Genomic DNA, 26,707 nt, shown 5'->3' on the forward strand with positions numbered 1-26,707 from the left:
ACAGGCATACATTCTCCAGTTAGGAAAACCGCACCACTACATATGCGCCATTCCCTACTGCTCTGGGCCTGTCCTACATGTTGACTAACTCCAAGTATATTCAGACGTCCCAAGCGTATAGTCCTGGGACATATGTTCATATAATGGTCAGGGTGTTCATTAAGTCTTCCGGTTCAGCTTGTCTGAATGCTGACTGGGACTGTCCTGTACCTTTTTGAAAGTCAGACTTCGCACATGCACACAGCTAGTTCCACTATTAGCATCCTACCTGTGGTTTGGGATGCAGGTGGTTTGCTCTCCTCTGGGCAGATTGATATGACAGCACTACATACTACAGGGGGTTCCACTGCTGTTTCCCTTCACATTCATTAGGACTGCTTTATTGTGTCCACGTTCATTCTTCATGTGTATATATATATATATATATATATATATATATATATATATATATATATATATATATATATATGTTTGTACATTCACATGCATATACAACTACATGCAATTTTACATTTCCCATACTGTTAAATGACCACCAGTTACCGTCGCGCATACCCGCGCATGCTTTGAGATGCCATAATCACCCTATTTCTGACTGCCAGATGGGGAAGCTTCATGGGAACATGTGATAGGTATTTTTTCCCAATAATGCATGTGGGGAAACATGCATCATGATCAGGTGTTTAATCCCGGGTCGTAGGTTCTGCAGGACCGGCTGGAGCCTGAGCAGGGTTGTGGTCAGGTGCTGCTAATCTGAGTTGTGCTCGGTTGGGTTGCCACCTTTTCAAATGCCCACAGTGGGGCATGTTTTGTACAAAGTCAGAGTTTGCAAGGCAAAACATACCCACAGCCAGTACATAAGACAGAACTTCACTGTTTTGCCTACATAAATGCTTATTCTTATAGCACTTTAGTTGCTTATTCTGTTACTTATAACATTTAGGTGTTTCAGAAACAGAATAACTGTTTTATGCAACTATTACATTAAATATAGGAAATATGTTTGTTCTAATATCTCAGGACATTTGCCATTTTTCCAATTTTTATGCAGGACACAACTGGCCAAGTAGGGACTGTCCCTCGCAAAGTGGGACAGGTGGTAGCCCTAGTGCCTGGATGTCAACGGGGGTGGACATCGTGTTATGCCACAAAGTCTAATCTTGAGAACAGACACTTATCCCATGAGGGATGTCCAAAAATTGTAAATGATGGACCCCATTCAGCTGGCTAGTCGAAAATGTAGTAGGGTTATGCATGCATGGGATACCTAGTTTGCATGCCTGAGACTGCCTAGGGTGCAACTGCCTACTAGATGTGGGTAGGAGTCACTATGTGCAGATATGGCTGTGCCAAGCTAGCAGCCCATGTATGGGTGGTTTTGGTGGATGTTCAGCAAGGGGGGGGGGGGCTGGTGTGGTGTGGAGGGGATGATGGGTATTCAGTTATGTATCCAGGTGTGTTGGGGTTGGATGACTCTGTTCAGGCCAGACAATTATGTATGCATGAGCCGGTAACGTTTCTGTACTTGTCGATCGCACATTTTAATGTTCATATGTTTGTGGGATTGTGCTCTGCAGTATGGCCTGTCAGGTTGTATTGTGAATGTGAATGTTTGTTCTTTGGTTTCCTTTCTGATTCACCCACTGCTCTCTCGTACACCTCCAGTTCACCTATTGTGCATCCGACCCAGTCTCCCCTTGGCGAATTATTACATTACCCATCACACCCCCACCCTCATATTCCACACACACACCATCCATCTCTTCTCTGGTTGATGGCCCATGACACAGACAACAGAACACATTGGATACTCTACATATCTCTGGTACCAATATGGTTGTGAGGACAACCCTGGCATATTTGATCTTCTACATGCTGTACTTCATGCACATAGGTACATGCAAATACCTATCTTTCATGACATGCTAGGTAGATGTAGGTAATACCCATTCATCTTTGGGCTTTCCAGACAGGGACGACCTGGACCGCAAATGGGCAGATATTGCGCGAATGCTCTGACCATTGGTAGGGTTGCCACCTTTTCAGATGGCCAAAGTGGGACATCTTCGGGACACACATCAGATTTTACAGGCCAGCACATGCCCACTGTCAGTACAAAGGAGAGTACTTTACTTTTATGCCTAATTGACAGCTTATTCTTGTAGCATTTTAGTTGCTTATTCAGTTTCTTATGACATTTAGGTGTTTCAGATACAGAATAACTGTTTTATGTGACTATTACATAAATATAGGACATATTTTTGTCATTAAATCTCAGGACATCTGCTATTTGACACTAAGTGTACAGGACACAACTGCCCAAAGAGGGACTGTCCCTCACAAAGTGGGACAGGTGGTTACCCTATATGTATATATATGTTTGTGATAACATCGATGTTAGGTATAACTGCCATGGCTTAGTGGTAGATCGCATTGATTGTGATGTGTAGGGACCTGGCGTTGGGCCTGGCCGATGCGGTATATTGTGTTTCTGGGCTTAACAAGGACCGCTGGACAAAGGGTGAGTACAACACTTTTCATCTGTAGTTTCCCATTTAACCGCCGATTCACGTCACGCAATATTCTTGTACATTCTTACTGTGATACGTCACCCCAGTTCACATTTCATTGGTATTATATCATTATACAGCATAAAATTAGCAAGATATGCTCATATACCGATTACGCGTCATAAATGGTGTGTGCTGCAGTCAAACCGGCAACGTCTGCTCGAATGTCGGATGCTCTGACCACTACAATATTGGTGTTCTGCTTCATTTATATGTATACCCATGGTTCATAGTTACCCGAACACACACCTCAACACTTCACTAACACAGCAAGCATCCATTTTCCTGTTGGGAAAACCACACTGCTACACATGCGCCATTCCCTACTGCTCTGATCTCGTGCTGCACGTTGACTCACTCAAAGTATATTCAGACCTTCAAAGCCTGTAGTCCTGACACATACGTGTATTTGATTGTCAGGGTGTTCATGTGGTCATCCGGGTTTAGGCTTGTCTGACTGGGGACCAGAACTGCCCTGTACTTAGTTGAAAGTCAGACTTAGCACGGGGACATAGTTAGTTCCACTTTTAGCATCCTAACTGTGGTTGGGGATGCAGAGGTCTGCTCCCCTCTGTCCAACCTGATATAACGACACAAAATATTATGGGGGGGGTTCCGCTGCTGTTTCCCTTCACATTCGTTATGACTGCTATATTGTGACCATGTTCATTCTTCATATCTATATATAAATATATCGGTCTGTACATACACATGCATATACACCTACATGCTTATTTACAGTTCCCATCCCGTTGAATCACCGCCACTTACCGTCACGCACACACGCTTGCATACCCACTTACGTCTAGGGTGCCACCTTTTCAAATGGCCAAAGTGGGCCATTTTCGGGACACATCAGATTTTACAGGCCAACACATACCCACGGTCAGTACAAAGGTTGGAACTTTACTTTATTGCCTATATGAAAGCTTATTCTTGTAGCAGGTTTAGTTGCTTATTCTGTTTCTTGTAACATTTAAGTATTTTACATACAGAAATAACTATTTTATGCAACTGTTACATGAAATATGGGACACAATTATTTCCTACAATCTCAGGACATTTGCCATTTTATTATTTTTGGTCAGGACACAAATGCCCAAGAAGGGACTGTCCCTCGCAAAGAGGGACAGGTGGTAACCCTACTTACGTTGGCTTTAAAGCGCCTTAATCACCCTATATCTGACTGCCACTATGCGAATGTGAAAGGTATATTTATTTATTTTATTTATTTATTTGCAGTTGGTTTACCAGGAAAGTCCATTGGGCCAAGATGAACCCGTTTTCAATGGAGTCCCGGGGAGAAAAGCTCCAAAAACGAGCAAGGTTACAATAAGGTTTTAGGTTACAATTTTTACAAATGTTACAGACTAGAGCAAAAACATTACAAAATAGTACAGACTAGTGAAAAACATTACAGATGCTACAGACTGGTAAAAAAGGAACATTACAGTATAACTACTGAAAAGCCATTACATCTTAAGGAAGCTTGCACTTAAGAGGTACATTCTAATACATTTTTTGTAAATAGCTTAGTAAGTACAAGGGAAGGATGTATGAGTTAGGAGAGAAAGTAAAATGGAAATTGCCAGTTTAGAGAGGGGGAGAGAAAAGTAAAATGGAAATTGCCAGTGTAAATTATGTGGGGTGAGAGCAGGAGCATTCCTACTGGGATACTAGATGTGAGTGAAGAGATTTTTTGAATAGAAAGCGGTTAGAGATGGTACGAATGGATGGTGGTAGGGAGTTCCAGAGACGTGCTAGACCATAGGATAGGAGATTTGTACCTGGGGGACGAGCTGGTTTATACAATTCTGTTAGGTTTTGGTTGTTAGATCTTAGTAATCTATCAGGTAGGTGCATTTTAAAGGCAAAGGAAAGGGAGGGACAGAGGGTGGGGTTGAAAATGAGCTTATGTGCAAGAGTAAGTTGAGTGTGGGTGAGATGATTGGATAGTTCTAGCCATTTTAGTTTGCGGAGAGAAGAACAGTGATGGGTGGAGGACTTATGGCTGGTGGCGAACTTGGCAATTTTGTTTTAGCAAGAGGAAAGTTGTGTTTTAAGGGAAGATTGTAGGTTAGTTAGGAGTGGGGCTCCACAGAGAAGGGAGGGGATAAGAAATGAGGTAGAGAGAGTGATTTAGTGGAGGGCGTGAGATAACGATTTTGTCAGTAGAGCATGCCAAGTTTTTGGTGTTTTTTTTTGATATTTAGTTGAAGGTGGGAATTGAATTTAAGCTGACTGTCAATTTGGACCCCTAGTAATTTGGCCTCTGACACCAATTCCAGAGATGTGTTGTTATGGCTAGTGATAGAGAATATGTTTGTATTGAAAGAGGTGACTTTAGAGGGAGTAAATACCATTAATTTGGTTTTAGAGGCATTAAGTGCTAGGTGATTTTTTTCATCCATTGTTCAGTGGTTGAGAATGCATCTTGTGTAAGCTTTAGGAGTGTAGGGATGGAGGTGGCAGAACAGATAATAGTTGAATCATCTGCTTATTGGATGATATTTGAGAAAGGGATAGAGTTGCGGAAGTCATTTATAAATATATTGAAGAGGAGGGGACCCAGTATGGAACCTTGGGGAACTCCAGTTGGGGTATTAAGGAATGAGGAGGTGGTCTTTTTCCATTTTACTGCTTGAAATCTATTGGATAAGTAGCTGGAGAACCAGTTCAGAGAGGAAGGTAATAGGTTAAGCTTAGAGAGTTTAGTTAGAAGTAGATTGTGAGAGATAGTGTCAAAGGCCTTAGAGAGGTCAAGTAGGAGGGTAGAAACAATGTGGCCGGAGTCCCAGGCTTTATTTATAGTTTCCAGGAAGGAGGGGAGGGCTGTCATAGTGCTGTGACTGGGTCTAAATCCATGTTGTGTGGGAGTTAGTAGATGATTGTCTAAGAGATGTGGTAGGAGTTGTAGATGGATACACTTTTCTAGGAGTTTAGAGATGGGAGCCAGGATAGCGATGGGACGGAAATTAGTAATATTGTTATTATTGCCACCTTTATGTAAAGGTATGATAAAAGCCTTTTTCCAAATTTGGGGTACTATGCTTTCTTGGATAGAGCAGTTGATTAGAATGCTGATGGGGTAGGCAATGGCTTTGGCAGCTATGCTAAGAAAGTATGAAGGAATGTTATCTGGGGCATTAGAGCATGGCTTCAGTTTCTGAAGGAGTTTTTTTATGGTAGATGTGGGTATAGGTTTTAATGAGAAAGGTGGGGAGTGGGAAGAGGGGGTATTTGAGGGTGGTGGTGATGGAGAAGAAATGAGAGGAGAAGCAGAAGTGGAGGGTATAGTGTTAGTAGAGGAGGATGGAGGTGATGTGGAGTGTGTGGTGGTGATAGAAAATGATGAGGTTAGTTTGGAAATAGAATCAATGAAAAAATAGTTAAATTGTGTAGCCAAATCTATGTCAGGAGCATTGGGGTCTGGGCTGGGGTTGTCTGTTTTGCTGGGATTAAGGAGGGTGGAGATTCCTTTCCAGAATTTCTGAGGGTTTGTTTTATTGTTGTTTTGGAGTATGGAGAAGTAATTTTGTCGATAAGTGATGATGAGCTTTTTTACTTTATTTCTAAGTGTTTTGTATTCATTATGGGTGGGGGGAGTCCTATTTTTCTGGTAATATGCCCAAGCTTTATCTCTGTGAAGCATGGTTGCTAGTGTGTTTTTGGTAAGCCAAGGGGCAGTTTTGATTTTTGTTCTTTTTGTCCTTATGGGAGCATGGTAGTCTAGGAGGTTTAGAAGGTTGAGTTGAAGTGGGCAACAGCATTATCTAGAGGTAGAGTTTCTAGAATGTTCCAATGTATTGCTTTTAGAGAGTTAGAAAAGGTAATGGGGTTAAAGTTTTTTTGGTTGTGAGTAATAATATAATTATGAATAAGGTGTAAGGGTGAAGTGAGTCAATGTGTGAAGGTGGGTAAGTGGTCACTAAGGGGATCAGGAAGGGTACCACTGTCAGAGAAATAATGGGGATGAGAGACTAAAATCTAGTCTAGGATACTACCACTGGAGAGGTTTTTTGAGGGGTAGGTTATGGAGTTGATTAGCTGTGAGAAATTATAGAGGTTGATGTTAAGTGGGTTTGTGGGAGACTGAATGGAGGACCAATTGATATTCGCTCAATATCTGCCCATTCCCGATAATGCACGTTGGGAGACGTGCATCACAGTCAGGTGTTTAATCATGGGTCATAGGTTCTGCAGGACCGGCTGGAGGCTGAGCAGGGTTGTGGACAACTACTGCTCATACAACTTGTGTCCAGATGTCTACGGGACTGGACATAGTGTTGTGACACCAATTCTAATCTTTAGAACAGATACTTATCCCATGAGGGATATCCAAAAATTTTGGGACTGATAACCTCAATGTTTTTAGATTTACGAAAATGAGGTAGGGTTATACATGCAAGGGATAAATAGTTTGCAATCCTGAGACTGCCTATTAGATATCAGTAGGGGTCATTATGTGCAGATATGGCTGCGCCAAGCTAGCAGCCCTAGTATGGGTGGTTTTGGTGGATGTTCAGGAAGGGGGGGTGGTGTGCTGTGGAGGGGATGATGGGTATTCAATTATGTATCCAGGTGTGTTGGGGTTGGATGGCTCAGTTCAGGCCAGACCATTTTGTGGGTATGTGCCAGTAACATTTCTGTACATGTGTATTGCACATTTTAATGTTCATATGTTTGTGGGATTGTGTTCTACAGTATGGCCTGTCAGGTTGTATTGCAGATGTGAATGTTTGTTCTTTGGTTTTCTTTCTGATTCACCCACTGCTCCTTCGTACACCTCCAGTTCACCTATTGTGCATCCAACCCAGTCTCCCCTTCGCGAATTATTACATTACCCGTCACCCCCCCACCCCCATATTCCACACACACCATCCATCCCTTCTGTAGTTGATGGCCCATGGCACAGTCGACAGGACACATTGTGTACACTACATATCTCTGGTACCAATATGGTTGTGAGGACTACCCTAGAATTTTTGATCTTCCACATGCTGTACTTCACGCACATAGGTACATGCAAATACTTATCTTTCATGACATGGTAGGTAGACCTGTGTAATACTGTTCATCTTTGGGCCGTCCTGATAAGAACGACTTGGACCGTGAATGGGCAGATATTGAGCGAATGCTCTGACCATTGGTAGGGTTGCCACCTTTTCATATGACCAAAATGGGACATTTTCGGGACACACATCAGATTTTACAGGCCAACACATACCCACAGTCAATCCAAAGGATAGTACTTTAGTTTTATGCCTAAATGTAAGCTTATTGTTGTAGCAGTTTAGTTGCTTATTCTGTTTCGTTTAATTGCTTATTCTGTTTCTTGTAATATTTAGGTATTTTACATATGGAAATAAGTATTGTATGGGACTATTACATAAAGTATGGGACATAGTTATGTCCTACAATCGCAGGACATTTAACATTTATAATGGTTTTGGTATGGACACAGCTGCCCAGAGGGGGACTCTCCCTCATAATGTGGGACAGGTGGTAACCCTAACCATTGGGCTAGGCTTAGCAATTGGTGGCAAGCTAATACGCTGCATTTTGCTTCCACTTGGTATAACTATCGACACTGTAATGGAATATGGGCACAGGGTTTTAAATGTCATTTGTTCGAGGGATGGAGACTCAATATTCAGTTACTTGCCTTTGTGTTTACTTTTTATTTTGGTGTTCGCAAAATTGTCTTGTATGCTTTGCATACATTTCAGTATCCACGGACACTGACAGGAGTGATTACTATTAGAGGCAGGCCGTACTAGTCAGCATTTTAGGTTGCACGTATGCAGCCAACATGTTCACGCCTCCGTGCAGAGCTTAGACATGCCCCCTGTACGCGTGCACGTTTCCTGTGCACGTGGCTGTTGCGGCAGCGTGCCTTCATTAATATGCATGTGGTGCTGCTACGCCATGTCTATGCCGCACGGTCAGTGCAAGGCTAATGCCTTTTTTGTGCCGAGCTTCATGAATCCTGGGGATGGAGTTTGCTACACAAGTTGTTCCATCTAAGGGATGTATCAGTACATGGGGAAGGTGATCTTGAATGCTTGTTTCCTTGAAGTGCGGGGAGGGGCAACTCCAAAGTCACCTCACTCATTAACTGCAAGTTTGCATCCATCCTCTTTCCATGCCCAAATGTACCACTTGGGTATTCCTGAATTCGTTACCAGTTGTCTGTTTTTTGCTAGACCCTGTCCTCCACTGATCATCTGCAGGGAAAATGCATGTAAAAATCTACTTTATTTATTTTGCTGTTTCTAGAGTTATTCTTTGCAGTTAGTCACAAAATCTTGCAGTTTGAATTAATCATGATTTACTGGATTGCATGGTATGTTTTATTTTCTTATTGTTAGTTGTATTGTCTATGTTGTAGAGATAATACCAGTAGGATCGGTCAAACTGCCTTGAAACCATACTGCTGCTGTATATAACATGTATCACATAAAAGTCTATTTTTGTTTTTAATTGTACTGTGTGCCACAATTGCACCATTGTGCAGCATGACTTTTGGCTCTTAAGGCTTTCTTTTGGCTTGTATTTTATTTTTATACATTTAGTTGACTGAGTTAGTCCCAGTAAGCCAAGTTGAGTAGGCAATATGTGACGGAGTAAAGCTGCAGTTTTTTGAGACGGTCTGCGTAGGGCATCTGTTTGAGGCTGGTAATCCTCTTTGTGAGGTATTTCTGTGGCCTTTCCAGTTATTGTAGATGTCTTGTGAGGTCCATACCAAAAGTGGCATTGCACTCTATAATGGGTCTAATGAGTGACGAGTAGAGGGGAACAATGACCTCTTTTGTCCTGGATGAGAAACCTTTTGTGATGAGGTGTGCCACGTAGAAGGATTTCCTGACTACTGTGGTGATGTGATTATCAAAGGAGAGACTACTGTCCACCTGTGTCCCAAGGTGTCTTATCACACTTTCGGTGTTAAGTAGACTACCGCCTATGTGGTAGTTCATGGGTACAGAGTTTTTACCAAAAGGGATGACAATGCACTTTTTGGCATTGAGCTTGAGGCCATGGCTTTGACACTAGGCATCTGTCTCAGCGAGGCCCTTTTGTAGGCTGTCCACATCGTTTGGAGTTTTGATTATGGCTCCTAGTTTGCAGTCATCTGTGAACTTCGTTAGCCAAACACCTTCTGTGTTAGCCTGTACTTCAGAGAAGTAGATACCAAACAGGAGAGGACCCAGGACTGAACCCTGTGGTCCTCCACTTGTCACTGGTCTGAAGTCTGATTTGGAGTCTGCTACTTTCACAGTGTGGGTTCTGTCAGTGAGCCAGTTGGCAACCCATCTTGTGACATAGGGATTTATACATAGTTTAGTGAGTTTATCTATAATTCCAGAGTGGGGGAGATCTAGATAGGCTGTGTGAACCACCTTACCCTCATCTACAGTTTTGGTGACTGCTGCAAAGAAGTCTATCAGGTTTAGGAGACATGATCTGCCTTTTACAAACCCGAACTGGGTGGGGTCCTGAGTTTGGAGATTACCAATGTCATTGTTTATAAGTTCCATGATGATACGTTCCATAGCTTTGCAGACCAGGCTCATTAGGCTAATGGGGTGGAAGTTTCCGGGGTCTGTGGTGGCTCCCCCTTTGTGGAGTGGGATAACTATCACTGTGCGCCATTCAATGGGCACATAGCCTGAGGTGAGGCTATGATTGAACATGGTATTTTGGTGGGGTGCTAGTTCGTTCTGTAGTTCATGTAGAACACAGCCTGGGATGTTGTCAGGTCAGGTCCCATGGATGCTGTGTTTTTGGCTTTGGATAGTGTGTTTTTTACCTATGCAGTCATGATTACAGGAACTTTGCATTCTTCTGGTATAGAGATGGGCCCTTTAGGGGATGACAGTTAAGTGATTTGCACAGAATCACAAAGCAGACCAATGGAGATTAAACAAATCTTGGACTACAAGAAGCAGCTTTGAACCAGTCATAGCCTTAATCCTCTGCTCTGATTTCCAGGATTTCCTTACTTTCTTTTATGAAAGATCCCTTTCTTTACTTTCTCTGATAAGTGTCATGGAATCCTGTAGTATCCACATAAGCTACCAAGTAAGGTACTGCATAGGAGACCTTGGGTGAATCCAGTCCCCTGGCATGGTGACTGAACCCACAATCTTCTAATGTTTCTTTCTCTGGTACAATTTTTTCTGGTGATACACACCAAATATCTGGCTATTTAGCTGTATCTTGCTGAAAAAAGTAATGTATAATGATCCTGCAATGCTGTGTCTCTGGGATGCCATTCCAGCCTGTTTATTTTGTATTTTATAATCTCCATATCTTCCTGTGTCTCCATCCCTATACATTCTATGTTATCCACTGTCTTGTGCTGGAAAGTTGGCATTTAAACTGTGATTACCCTAGGTTTATTCTGACATAGTCTGCTATCCGTGTACAAATCATTTTTTCAGTGTTTCTGATTTGTCATTCTTTTCATTCTGCCACGAGTCTGTGGTCCTAAAACCTACGTATAGTTAAATAATTGCTAGTATGCCACTAATGGATTAATTTGCTGAGAGAGATGCTGTTCACACTTTCAGAAAGGATTACTTTAGCCACCTCCTGTTCCTCATGCAAATGTCCAAGTACAGTGCTTGTAGGTAAAGGACGACAATACATTATAATGTTGCATTTATTTATATCTGATGAAGATATTCAAGGGGTTGAGAAGTAGTCCTCTACCCTTTGCCAGGTAAGTAATGGCTATAGAATCATCTATGCAAAAAAAAAAAAAAAACTGGCAAAAAGCTAGCTCCTGATTTCTGATGTATGTACTGACTGATATCTACTATGGATACTCATGGTAAAATTATACAGCAGGCTTTCCAGAAAGAGACATCCTTTATAATCTAAAAGGCTGCCTAGCCTCAGTGTGTGATAAAGGAACTGCACATAAGGAGTATGGTGGTAATGTTTAAGTGAAAAGTAAAAACATAGGTTAATCCAAGCAATTTGAAATTTATATTTGATGAAATAAAAATTATATCTTTTGCCTAACTGGCACCATCATTTCATTGTCCAAACACTTAGTAGAAGGAAGTGCAGAAGACTAAGAGTGGGTTTCACTGACACTTCTGAGATTTCTACTGATCTAGAGATTTTTAAAAGTGAAGTTGTATCTACTCTTAAGTATACAAAAGCATATATAAGATTTGTGTCTTACCTATTTAATCATATCAGGTAGCCCTAAACTGTGTCAGCATGTTTAGGCAGCCAGAAAGTCATTTGCAGTTCTTCTCTCCCCTATGCACACACTTTCATTAAATTTGTTTTATGGATGTTTCAGTGCAGGCAGAAAAACCTTTGTAGAGCTTCTGATTTATGTAGAAATTTTATGAAACTTGCAAGGCCACTATACATTTGTTAGTATTTTTTTTAATACACACACACACACACACACACACACACACACACACACACACACACACACACACACACACACACACACACACACACACACACACACAGCAGTTTTAGACTACTTGTGTGCTTTCTCTTTAATGGGGGAAGCAGAACTGGATCATGGTCAAAAGGGTCCTAGACAGTATAATGAGACATCTGTCCCCAATCATACTAATAGCTTTTCACTTATCCATCTTTCCCCAGTTGCAATAAAATACTGTTGAAATCTGCAACTGTGCAGTGCAAAGCATATGAGTCACTTGTCTTATGTTTTGAAGTATCTTTCTCACTTCCAGAACACAGCTTCTGAAAATCACATCTGCTCACTCTGTTTTCACTGTGCATGGCTGGACATGGCACCAGATCACTGTAAACTAATAATAACTAATCAATCATTCTCAGCGTTATAGCTCTGCTTCTCGCTACAACTGCAGTTTGTTGCAGTAATAAGTGAGACAAACAGTTAAGAACTTAAAGTTCATAAAGTTAAAGATTTCCTGTTTCTTGCCATTTAAAACCAGTTTTGTCTGGTAGCAGTCATCCCCACTCCAGGATATCAGTGCTTTATTTATTTACTTACTGTTTAAAAAGCTCTGAAATATACCTCAGATCATCAAGACCCCTTTTCACAGGGACTAGTGGCCCATAAATCTCAGGCTTAATTCAATTATCAACTTTATATTTTTATAGCAATCAGTGTGTGTTGAAAAGGATGGATAACAAAAGTTGATGAGCAAAATACAGTGTGAAGAAAAAAGAAAGATGGGAACCAGAGGGGAATGGGGGTGGTATAAGGGGAAAGAGTGGACAGTGTGGGGGCAAATGGAGTCCTTTACATAGGGATCTATTTCACTCAAGGCTATTCCTGGTCCAGTCAGTGTGATCTAGCTCTGATAATAGGAGAGCTTGCATAGCTCAGGAATAGACTTTTGATGAATATTAGGACAAATGTGTCAGTTCTGAGTGACCATGTGAAGGGAACGGGACAATGGACATTATTGTTTTGGGTAATACTTTTACTAAGTTTACCTTTTTTTCTTTTATATTTCTTATAATATCCAGGTGCATATTTTTTCAGAAGCAAGATTAGGTCTTGTAGTTTCATTAGGTATTTGTGTGCTAGATAAAGTTTAAACACCAGGCCAAACAATGAGCCAAGCTTTAAAACAGATACTTACCCCTCCTTGACTGGACAAATACAAAAATTTAAACAAAACTTCAGAACTCACCATCCATCCATCATCCATCCATTAGTAAACATTGTCTACTTACATTCACTCTTAAGGGTGACTTATTCCCTCACTTATTATCTTCTGACCAGAAACACAAAAAACATTGGAGCTCTTCATGCTGTGCTGTCGCCAATAAACTGGGACTTCTTGCCATTCAGGACCCAGCTATAACAGCCATTACGTTTGCAAACATATTATGCCAGTTTCAAAACAAATACTTTTCAAAAATCTCCAGGCTTCTAAAATCAGACAAAAATCAATAAATTACTATAAAACAAAAATCCCTACACAAAATTGGGGAAAAAGTCTGATGTCACTGGAAATTCAACTCCATATCAGAAAAATAGAAACACGTTTGTTTTACTTAATCCCAAGTTCCTGCAAACCAACCAAAACTCATTACTAAGTAACCCAAAGAAATTCTGGCATTTAGCTAATCAAATAAAGGGACACACACCTCCAAAAGATTTACTCCAAAGATGATTGTAGGCATACTCCTTCATGGTCTTTAACCTTTCATGATTTTCTGACAGAATGTTCTTTTCCTCAGTTCACTTTCCCTATAATACAAATATCTGCAAACTTCTCAGCAGAATGCAACACTGATGCATACCAACATAAATACCATTCTTCAGATAACTCTTTCTCAGTAGTAGCTTCAAAAACGTGGGCATCCCTCTCTGAAAAATAAAATCTGTTTCTTCTGACAGCATTCCATTTCAACCAGGGTCAAATGGCAAAATGTATATTTTAACAGTTAATCTTTATTAAAATGGGTTGAGGTTTTCTTGCTGTGTTTAGCTTCACAAAGAAGTTCTGTGCTCATTATAAAACACATTAGTAGTAAGAAGTGAGGGACAGGGCAGATACGTTTGTTTTTGTTTTATAGTGTGGCATTTGAAGTTTTTAGTAATGTGCTAAGATATAAACTGAAACGTAACAAACATTGTTTGGACACTGCTGCAAAATGAGTTTTCTTGCAGTAGCACATAACATCTGTAAATAAATATATGATACAAGTCTGTAGTTGTATTAGTTAATATATCTTTAGAAACAGTACACTACTGATTACTTAATAACTAGGTATCATTATGGATATATACATTTTGTGGAGGACATTCTCCAAAATAGCACCCACTGTGTGGAAAAATATTCCAGGAAATATTAGGAGCCATGAGGATTTACTCTCTCTTTCAAAAATCACTCAGGGACAGTCTACTCAAACAGAACATGTGTAAGTTTTGTAGGGACACTGACTAAGGCATTGTACATCTCCCTTTGCGTGCTAGAATATTTTTTTGCTGCTGATTTTATAATAGAATGGGAGTGGGTGACTGTCATTTTGTTTTAGAATACTGTCCATCTTTCTACTTTTCCTTCCTTTCCTATAGTCTGTGTGACACATTGCTTTAGAGCCCATCTTATCCATCACCTGGATATATCTATTAGCATCTAATCAAGATGAGTGTATCTGCTTAGTAATAGCTGTATGAAAGTATTTTTAGCCGCTGTTTGTTGGAGCATGCATGTATATAATGTTTTGTAAATTATCTTTTGCAGCTTTTATTTTACAATAAGTCCAAAACCAAAAGTTCTGTGCTATGACAAAGTCCCACCAAACAGCAAACAGCAAAATCCAAAAAAGAAAGAAGAATGGCAGGACACTGCTGGATGAAGGGTATCACACCCGAAAGCGCTTATCCTTGGATGTTTTGGTTGTTTTAATAAAAGAAGGAGTTAATCCAGCAGTGTCCTGCCATTCTTCTTTCTTTTTTATTTTACAATAATAATGTAATGTGGATCTATATTACTAGAGTGAAACTCCTTTTGAGTGAATACCAAAACACTGACACGAATTGCGTGAACTGCGAGAATACCGAACGCACTAAACCACATAATTTTAAATCTCAAACTGTCATAGTCGGCCAACCCCACCACACGCTACATACTACTTACCCAAACAAAATAAACCACATACATACACTAACCAAACTGAAAAATTATATGGTGCTGCTTACTGTGATGGATTTGAAGTCTTAAGACACTCAGTCTTGCTGATTGGATTCTGCTAAAATCAAAGTCTGGTTATATTTGCATTCACAGTCTGTTGCATACAGAAACTTGCAGAATATACACTGATGAGAGAATATACTTTGCAGCACCTGTCTTTAAGAGCAGTAACCAATAACTTTTATAATAAACAACATGTACTTCTGTTACAGCTTAAAGTACTGTTCCACTTTACTTCTCATATAGTACAGATGTGATAGATATAACATTTACCTCGAGACAAATGTCTCTACCAATACCTCTAACATAACTGGATTCATACAGATATTTATATACAATTTTAGTCATGCACATATATATATATATATATATACATTTCCTCTTGGTGTTCTATTTTGGAGAATTGCTCATCCTGTAGAAACCATACTAATTGTTGCAGATGCTGACACAAATGCTGACTTGATAATATTATTTTTAAGCTTCCTTGTTTAACAATGTCTTGTCACATTTTTGCTGAATTTATAAGAAGCCAGCTTTTGTATTCTATTTGGATCTTTGTATAAGAACATCTGTTCTTGTGCCAATGTTGATAAACATGTCCTGTTGTCCATGGAGAAAAACATGTTTTTGAGGAAACACATTGTCACAGTGTCATTGTCCATTCTTTAAAAGCAGATTTTGCATTTTTGCTCTTGCATACATCCTGTTTTTAAGTCTGTCAGGGAAAAATGTCCATTCAGCAGATTCGTTATTTTCCAAGCCATGGTCATTTAGTATGAATGCTGATCACATATTACTAAACTCTGTTTCTGCATTTAAGCAAGCTTTATTTTATACCTTATTTATATTACATATTTGTAACAAAATTACTTTCAACCTTAAAACCCTGTTGAGCATAATCTTACAATTCCTTCTTTTCATTTTAATGTACTCAAAACACTTTATACTGATATGTATTTTTGATAAGAAACAAAACCTTTAGTCTTATTTTGATACAAGTCAAAATACAATTTTACAATGATATCAAGTATTACTACCAAAACTGAATGTATCTAGCAACTTTCTCTTTTGCAGACCATTCTGTGAAAATATTTAATCGATTATGAGCTGTATCTGCTTTAGTTTAACTTGATTAATTTATTCTTTTGCAATTACAGAATTTAATTTATGACTTAGAACTCTTTTATTAACTCTTTGCAACTGTTGAATTAACTATGAGACAAGAACCATGTGCTACTGCAAGCATTTATACACTGCTGCAAATATACAGTTTTAATGTCATTTTAACCATAACATTTCTAAACTGCCCTGCCATTAATTTTACAAGACTGTTTGACTAATACCATCTGTGATTTCATTTCTTTTTAAAATTCAGAACTTTAACTGTTTGGTGTGGTGTTACTATACAATTATATAAAAATTGTAAAAAACAAAAATAGATATTAGCTTAACTAACACGTTTATATTTACATTATTTATATTTGCTGTTGTCTGCCTTTGCTTTTGTGCATTGTAAACAAATGTACTCTAGATGAGAAGAACATACATGCATGTCTGTTTTGTATCTGTATATCTTTATACAAGCATGTCAGTCTTATGACTTGAAATCTTTACTCTTATTAACTATTTTCATTTATTTGTATGCACTAGAACTGTTTCTTGTAACTATTTTTATTTAATTTTTATACAGTAAAACTGTTGTGTACCTTTTGACTATGCTATTAGCTTAGCAGTTATATACTGTACTACTAATAAATGTCTTGCTATAACTGAATGGAAGTAAAACATTTAAGAATGATTTGTCCCTACCATCCTACCATGTATGCTTAACCATTTTTAAAGCACAAACATATTATAAAATATATTTATTTTGCACAGATTAGCTGTGTATGCAGGAAGTTCCCAGTCTCTGTCAGTTCAGCTAATTTATTTCCTTTATCCTGCAACTGCTGTTGAAGAATTTCCTTATAGTCTGCCTGATATGTCTCAGGAGCCTGTTCTGTTGAATCTGAAACTCCTAAGCACTTTTGAAAAAATGTATGTATAACTTGTCTAAGCTTCCTGAACTCATTGTGTCTTGTCTTTTAGACGTTTATTACATTATTTTGTAACAAAATGTACTAGAGGTTCTATTAGTAACTGATTTGACTGTTGTTGCAACTCTGAAATAAACCTTTTACATCTTGTGACGGAACATAACTGTCCAACATTTGAATATAATAGAAACACTTTACCCTTAGTTAATTCTTTATCATGAATAGATCTGTCTTCATAGTCTATTTTTTTAGCAATATGATGCAATAATTTTTATGGCATAATACACAAAATGCAGTTTTTGTTGAAGCACACAATAAACATTTGTTATACCCCACATGGTTTTCTTTGAGATACCAGTCAAATATTGTAATACATTTGCATAATGCCTTACTATCAACCTGCCCTAATAAGGTTTTACATTTACTAATGTGCTGTGTATACCAACATTGCAATTTACTAAAGTTTGGTTTACTCCTGCATGAATTATAAATAATATCCATACTGTCTAATAACATCCAGTCTGTCTAATAATATACAAACTGTCTAATATCATCCACACTAAATATGTGACACAGAAAAAAGTCTTACCAGTTAGCAAGAAAACAGGTGATCAGGCTGTTGTTGCTGATGGCTAGAGGTCACTTGAGAAGCTGGTGAAGCACAATAGGCAGCGGACTGCGGTACAAGTGGATATGCACCTTTTTTGGAGAATTTATGGCAGTGCGACTTTCTTGAACTAGTCTCACTCCAGATTTTAGACGTCTAAAAAAACTTTACTACTGCTAGCTGCATAAACTGGAATACTTCTGTTTAGTATTTACACATACGTACAAATGTTAGTTACTGCAATGTGACTGGAGTGACCCTCTGCAGGGCTTACCATCACTCCCCCTGTGTTTGAATGCAGATTTTAAGTTCAAATGCAGGCTAGCTTGCCACTGAAAAATTATATGGTGCTGCTTACTGTGATGGATTTGAAGTCTTCTTAAGATACTCAGTCTTGCTGGCTGGATTCTGCTAAAATCAAAGTCTGGTTATATTTGCATTCACAGTCTGTTGCATACAGAAACTTGCAGAATATACACTGATGAGAGAATATACTTTTCAGCACCTGTCTTTAAGAGCAGTAACCAATAAGTTTTATAATAAACCACACATACTTCTGTTACAGCTTAAAGTACTGTTCCACTTTACTTCTCATATAGTACAGATGATGTGATATATAACATTTGCCTTGAGACAAATGTGTCTCTACCAATACATCTAACATAAATGGATTCATACAGATCTATATATACAATTTTAGTCATGCACATACATATACATTTTCTCTTGGTGTTCTATTTTGGAGAATTGCTCATCTGTAGAAACAGTACTAATTGTTGCAGATGCTGATGCAAATGCTGACTTGATAATATTATTTTTAAGCATCCTTGTTTAACAGTGTCTTGTCACATTTTTGCTGAATTTATAAGAATCCAGCTTTTCTGACAGTGTGAACATCCTGTATTTTATTTGGATCTTTGTATAAGAACATCTGTTCTTGTGCCAATGCTGATAAACATGTCCTGTTGTCCATGCAGAAAAACATGTTTTTGAGGAAACACATTGTCACAATGTCATTGTCCATTCTTTAAAAGCAGATTTTTGCATTTTTGCTCTTGCATACATCCTGTTTTTAAGTTTGTAAGGGAAAAATGTCCATTCAGCAGATTCCTTATTTTCCAAGCCATGGTCATTTACTATGAATGCTGATCACATATTACTAAACTCTGTTTCTGCATTTAAGCAAGCTTTATTTTATACCTTATTTATGTTACATATTTGGAACAAAATTACTTTCAACCTTAAAACCCTGTTGAGCATAATCTTACACAAACCCTACTTCTAACCCTACACTAAACCCCACTTACACAACTATCTATGCTCTATTCTTAACCCCTCCCTAACCCTAAGGTCCATAACTACCGCACACTTCCCCTATGAAAATATAAACAGACAAAATAAATAATCCACATACATATATTTACCAAAACCCTACTCCTAACCCTACACTAAATCTTACATACATTAACTATCTATGCACTTACCTTAACCCGCACCCTAACCCTAAGGTCTGTAACTATCGCACACTTACTTTATGGAGCTATACCACAGATGGGCCAACCATGGTAATTCGACGTTTCCAAATTTGCGGTTTTGGACGTTCGCTGTAATGCCGGTTCGCGCAATATGTGTCAACGTTTGCGGATTCGCTTAAACGGACTTTTGCTCTCGTAATAGGGAACCTGTAATGCTGGTGTTGGTACTGTACCTTATGTAATTTTTTTTTTTTAATGTAATCCATTCTTTATTTGTAATTGTCCTTTTCCTAGTGGCCTGGGTTATGGTTGCAAAGAGTCTTTAGACCATCATTTACCTGGTTAGCAAAGCATCAATCAAGTCAGTCAATCAATCAATCAATTAATCAATCAAAGGGAGTTTGGAGATGGAAGCAGGGGGTAAGTGAAGCATTCCAGCCACTGACAATCCTTGTGAATCAATCAACTCTTGCAGGTCGATACACTGCTGTATGGGACTGCCTAACAGTACTACAAATACTGTTTAATTTTGCAGACGTTGTTCAGCTAAATGTTTAAACAGAGTGGTTGTTAAGCCAGCTATGTCCATTCTAGTAATTGGATACTGAGCCACTTACCATTTAATAATGTTTTACCATTTGTCTACTGAGAGACTGTAGGAAGTAGGGTATGTAATTATTAGCACTGTCCACTGAGAGACTGTAGGAAGTAGCGTATGTAATTATTAACAATGTACACTGAGAGACTGTAGGAAGTAGGCTGTGTAATTATTAACAATGTCTACGGAGAGACTGTAGGAAGTAGGGTATGTAATTATTAACAATGTCCACTGAGAGACTGTAGGAAGTAGGGTATGTAATTATTAACACTGTCCCTTGAGAGACTGTAGGAAGTAGGGTATGTAATTATAAACACTGTCCACTGAGAGACTGTAGGAAGTAGGGTGTGTAATTATTAACAATGTCTACTGAGAGACTGTAGGAAGTAGGGTATGTAATTATTAACAATGTCCACTGAGAGACTGTAAGAAGTAGGGTGTGTGATTATTAACAATGTACACTGAGAGACTGTAGGAAGTAGGGTATGTAATTATTAACAATGTCCACTGAGAGACTGTAGGAAGTAGAGTGTGTAATTATTAACAATGTCCACTGAGAGACTGTAGGAAGTAGGGTGTGTAATTATTAACAATGTACACTGAGAGATTGTAGGAAGTAGGGTGTGTATTTATTAACAATGTCCACTGAGAGACTATAGTAGACGTGTCCAACCTGCGGCCCTCAGAGCTCTTCCATGCGGCCCTCAACCTCTAACTGCAACATTGATGTACACATGCCCCAAAACACTTTTTTTGTTTTGTGTTTTTCACTCCCGTGACCTGTAACGCTAATGTCGGTGTGCGCATGTGCCAAAGCACCCTTCTAGTTTTGTTTTTGAGTCAAAAAAGGGTCAGTGTGTTTACGCCATTACTTTCCACCGAACAATCTGTGTGTGTGTGTGTGTTCTCGCTGAAGAGGGACTCATGTATGGATTTGCCACTGTTGCCTTTGAAAGGGACAGCAATTACCTGTGTTAATAGGTAAGTACGGAGTGAGTGCATGCATGAAAGCAGAATTGTGTGCATGAAAGTAGAAGAAGAGTGTGTGTGTGTATATGTGTGTATATGTGTGCATGACAGAGAGGCGCATGCACAAAGAGGCTAACAATGATCAGTCTACCTACTGAACACAAACAAGTTAGCTCACAAATATATCATACATTAAGACTACACTTTCATTAAATTGTGGCTTTCCTGACAGGGAGAGTGTTGTATTGAACATGAACTCATACCTCTTAACTGTATGGATTTTCAAAGAATGTCTGAATTTTTGCCTCATCTTCCAATTTGTGTCTTTTGCTTAGGAAATAAAAGTAGTCATCCAAGGTAATGCAGTTCCAGGGAGTAAGAATGAGATGGCAGCCTAGGGTTAATGGGTCAGTAGTGGACTGACTATGTAGGACTGTAGCATATAAAGTTGTATTGTTTTTTCAGATAAACAAAAAAGCACCTAGTACTGTTTTTTTCATTGGTGGGTTCTAAGCAGTGATAGATTGGACAACAGTAAGCATAGCTTTGGCGGATCATCAATACTGGCAAATCAAGTGGGCACAATGTCATTTTTTTAATGTTGGGGATTTTAGTGTGTATGTGTGTGCTTATTTGTTGGGAGTGCTGCAACATTAGATGATTATTAAAGACAGAGACTTACGGACTGTGGAGAATATGTTTCTTTGTTTCAAAGCCTAATACTTGGGTACGCAGCTTCTTGCCATTTACAGTGGATGGATATTTACATTTAATGGACAATGTATTAGCCTGGGCTTGTGGGGTTCTGAAGGATGCCAAGTCTACGACAGCCAATGTCTTGTAAAATAACCTGGAAATGGATATTGGGATGTTACTGAAAAAATATAGTAAGTGGGCTTAGAAATATAGTTTAATTAAACAAACTGTACTTTCAATTTACAGGCCATAATTTAATTTATTTCAGGTAGTCCAGATACTGGTAGATTGTATACCATTAGACTTAATTAGGGAGAGCTGTCATTCTGGGGAAACAAGCAGCCCTAGTTTCAGTGAAAGCTCTGTGGTTGCTTGCAGGTTCATAGGTTAGTACTAAGCTAACTGCCCTTGCGAGCCATTTTAAGCTTAGCCAATTATCCCTTGTGAGACTCAAACCCTGCACCTTGTGTTTGTAAGGCAAACACCTTAACCATTAGGCCACCCTCCCTAGGAAGTTGCAGGATGTTGATGCAATGTGTTTTATTTATTATTTTTAATGCATTTGTCATTTCAAAGCATGGTTTTCTTTGATGCAAAAGAAGGCATGACTGAATGAGCCATATAATGTTTGACAATGATGGGATAGAAAGATTATAAGTGATGTATAATGTTTGCAGCTACAGTTGTTTCAATGGTGTCTGTGATGCATAACTATTTTTGGGCCTGTGTCCCACTTTTATTTTTCGCTTTGTCCACATTTCTTGCTCTAAGGATGAGAGGTATGGTTCCATACTAAATCAGAAGTTGTATTTACCTTGGAAGACTTTTAGGCATAATTATGAAAAACAGAGCCTTTTTAATATCTCTGCTTATTTCCAATATAAACTGCCATGTAACCTTGCAAATAACCTTCTTATTAAGCTACTTTACTTCTTTTGGAATTGACAGGTATGATTCATCTGTTCGAACATAAGCATAGAGTGCTAATGTGACTTTGATTTCTTGCAGCAGTTTGTGGTTTACATAATCACAATAACTTTTCTGTGTTTCTGGGTGTGTAATCAGTTTAACAGTTTTAAAGATGTTTTCCAAAAATAAATAAATATATAATAAATAAATAATCCTCTCTACATTTTGAGCTATTGACAAAGTCTGGGAATTTGTTTTTTTTCAAAAGTGAAGGTCAGCATTACAGCTCAGTAAACTGTCAGTCTGTGAGTAACTTCTGCACAAATTAAAATGTCTGAATGTCAAATGGCTTTAGATTGGAGGAAAGTTTATTTTTATTTATTTTATTTTATTTTACATTTGTTTACCGGGAAAGTCCGACTGGACACAGGTCCATTTTCAGCGGAGGCCTGGGGAGAAAAGCTCCAAAAATAACATAAAACAATATAATACAATACATGAGACAGAGAGACAGCAAATTATGGATATAGTACTCATACAATATGGCAGAGATTACATCTCGTAACAGTGACAATCATTGAGGTACAGAATAAACTTAAAAACATTTTTTTTACAGTTATAATTACAGCAAGGCAAATATCAAAGATTTAAGTTTTTAGAAGAAAGCTCTGAAACAATCTTTTGGTATGGATAAACCTGGACATTGACACAAGTTATATGTTTACACCAGTATGTAGCATTATAGTTTATGGTTTTCTTATTGATTTACTTTTTGCCGAGCAGTTGTTTGTTGATTTATTGATGGTCCTTTTGGTGGTGGGAAATTACATGGATGAATCCATCTCTATTATGATTTTTTTTCAGATATTTTGACTTCCAGACAATTTCATTCAGTGAGTGGGTGTCATGTGATTACTGAGGTTGCCTATTTTACAAGTAGGGGCTTTATTGTGTGTGTGTGTGTGTGTGTAAGAGAGAGAGATTTAATATGTATACTGAATATAATTTTGCAAATGGAATTCTTAGTTAAACATGCCCCTCTTCTTGGGCAACTAGACTTGAGTAACCAATATTAGATCTTAGCCATCCAGCTGGGAAAGGTTAGTATGTGGATTTTCCATTTGATTTGATGAAGGCTATGCTACTTACCCAAGGACTACATTTATGGCTATCCATCCAGCCATCGTGTTGCTGAACTACATTGTTTGATAATGAGAGGAGCTTTTTACAGAAGTTGAAGATTTTTGTGTCAAGAACCTGTCCATAAAAAGTGGCCTGTTTATGTTGCAGTTTAGGCTGTTGTCTTTGTAGTGAGCATTTTAAGTGTAACCAGTATTTCTGATGTAGAGGAAGTCTCTTAAGGCAGGATATTTCTTAGCCTGGAAAGCAAGCCAATGATGAAATTTATAGGGGCCAGTGAGAGACAGAGGAAAGCAAGAAGCTTTTTAGTCTGTTTGGATAACTAAGTGAACTTAGTCCTTTGACCTTTTTTGTCAGAAATGGTTGTAGCCTTTGTTTTGGCAGGGTGTTTTGCTGAGGCACATGCCAAAAGGGGCATTGCACTCAATAATGGCTCTTGTAAAGGAAGAATACAGGGATGTTATGACCTCCTTATCCCTGGATGAGATACCCTTACTAATGAAGTGGGCCATGTAAAAAGCTTTCCTTACAATGGAGACAACGTGGTGGTCAGAAGTCAGGTTTGTATCAACCTGGGTGCCCAAGTACCATATGACTGTGTGGTTACAACATTGTTATTAATGTGATAATTTGTGGGGACATCACTCTCCTCAAAGGGATGATGATGCATTTTGGCATTTAGCTTGAGGCCATATTTCTGGCACCAGTTATTTGTTTGGGTAAGACCCTCTTGTAGCTTATTCAGAATTGTTTTATTAAGTCAGTAATGTGAATTCTTTACTTTATTGCAAATTTGTTGGTTTATTTTTGTGGATTATAGTATTGTAGGACTGCTGATGTTGACATTTTACGTAGTTGGACTGCTGGAATGGTTTTCCCAGTGAGAAATGTTAGTGCTGTAGTGAATATCTGTTTATTTGTAAAAAAAAAAAAAACATATATATATATATATATATATATATATATATATATATATATATGGGACCCTTTCACATGGTCGACAGTTCATATAATCGACACTCATTTGGTCGACAGTTCATTTGGTTGACAAGCAGAGTTCATAGGTTCATAGATTCATAGGTTCATACTAGGCTATCTGCCCAAGGGCATTTATAAGCCTAGCCCATAGTTATTTGGCTTTCGCCACCCCTTTAGTTTGAATAAAACTATGCCTATTATTTTGCTGTGCCTCTGTCAAGCAGTGACACTGAAGTAATCCCTGGGGTATATCTGCGATCCCCCATCCATTGGTCAAGATTCCTCTTGAACAAGGCCAGCGAGGTGCTCTGCCTCACATGTACCGGGATTTTGTTCCACAGCATTCTCTGGGTGATGAATCTGTCCCTCCAGCATGTTCTATTAATAACCGTGTCAAGGTTCAAGTCTCCCGCCCTTGTGGTTCTGAGGGATCTAGATTTTTTGAGGTGAAGCATATTCATCAAATCAGGGTTTGACATGGCCTTATATGTCAGGCACAGGTCACCTCTGAGCAAGTGGTATGAGACTGAATAGAGCTGGAGTTCTTTCAGTCGGGCAGCATAAGACATATTTTTGAGACCATTTATCCTTTTGGTGAGGAACTTTTGGGGCCTTTCCAGCTGCTGCAGGTGTCTGGTCAGATACATTCCGAATGGGGCATTGTACTCAATCATAGGTCTAATGAGTGATGAGTACAGGGGGGCGATGACCTCCCTTGATCTAGATGTGAATCCCTTCATGATCAGGTGGGCAATGTAGAAGGTTTTCCTAACTACTTTAGCAACATGAGTGTCAAACGAAAGACTACTCCCCAATGTTGTGCAACCCTGGAGTCGATATACATAGTTGGAGGGGTGTGGGGGGCACAGCACCCCTCATTGGGGGGTGTGGGGGCAAAGCCCCACACCTAAAATGCCTGTCGATCAAATGAACTGTCGACCAAATAAACTGTCGACCATATGAACTGTCGACCATGTCAGGTAGACCCATAAATATATATATATATATATATATATATATATATATATATATATATATATATATATATGAACTAAGATGTTAGAGTTAACTGTTAGATTAGAGAATTAGAATTAGAATGCGAATTAGAATTTTAAGGCACATATTAGGCATTTATTACATTTATTCATTGTTCAAATGCACCTACAGTACAGCCAGGAGGTCGACTGTGGTCTTCCGGAGCAACAAAAGAGTTAACTATATGATATATTTTATATGCGGCCCCAAGACCATTTCTGTTCACTCAGTGCGGCCCCAGAAAGCCAAAAGGTTGGACACCCCTGGACTATAGGAAGTAGGGTATGTAATTAACAATGTCCACTGAGAGACAGTAGGAAGTAGAGTGTGTAATTATTAACAACGTCCACTGAGAGACTGTAGGAAGTAGGGTATGTAATTAACAATGTCCACTGAGAGACTGTAGGAAGCAGGGTGTATAATTATTAACAATGTCCATTGAGAGACTTTAGGAAGTAGGGTATGTAATTATTAACAATGTCCATTGAAAGACTGTAGGAAGTAGGGTGTGTAATTATTAACAATGTATACTGAGAGACTGTAGGAAGTAGGGTATGTAATTATTAACAATGTCCACTGCGAGACTGTAGGAAGTAGGGTGTATAATTATTAATAATGTCCACTGAGAGACTGTAGGAAGTAGGGTGTGTAATTATTAACAATGTCCACTGAGAGACTGTAGGAAGTAGGATGTGTATTTACTAACAATGTCCACTGAAAGACTGTAGGAAGTAGGGTATGTAATTATTAACAATGTCCACAGAGACTGTAGGAAGTAGGGTGTGTAATTATTAACACTGTCCACTGAGAGACTGTAGGAAGTAGGGTGTGTAATTATTAACAATGTCCACTGAGAGACTGTAGGAAGTAGGATATGTAATTATTAAGAATGTCCACTGAGAGACTGTAAGAAATAAGGAATGTAATTATTACCAATGTCCACTGAGAGACAAGGAAGTAGGGTATGTAATTATTAACAATGTCCACTGAGAGAATGTAGGAAGTAGGGCATGTAAT

The sequence above is a fragment of the Protopterus annectens genome, chromosome 3.part0 (genome assembly GCF_019279795.1).
Source record: "Protopterus annectens isolate FY-2018-M chromosome 3.part0, PAN1.0, whole genome shotgun sequence".
In the NCBI taxonomy this organism is placed as follows: domain Eukaryota; kingdom Metazoa; phylum Chordata; order Ceratodontiformes; family Protopteridae; genus Protopterus; species Protopterus annectens.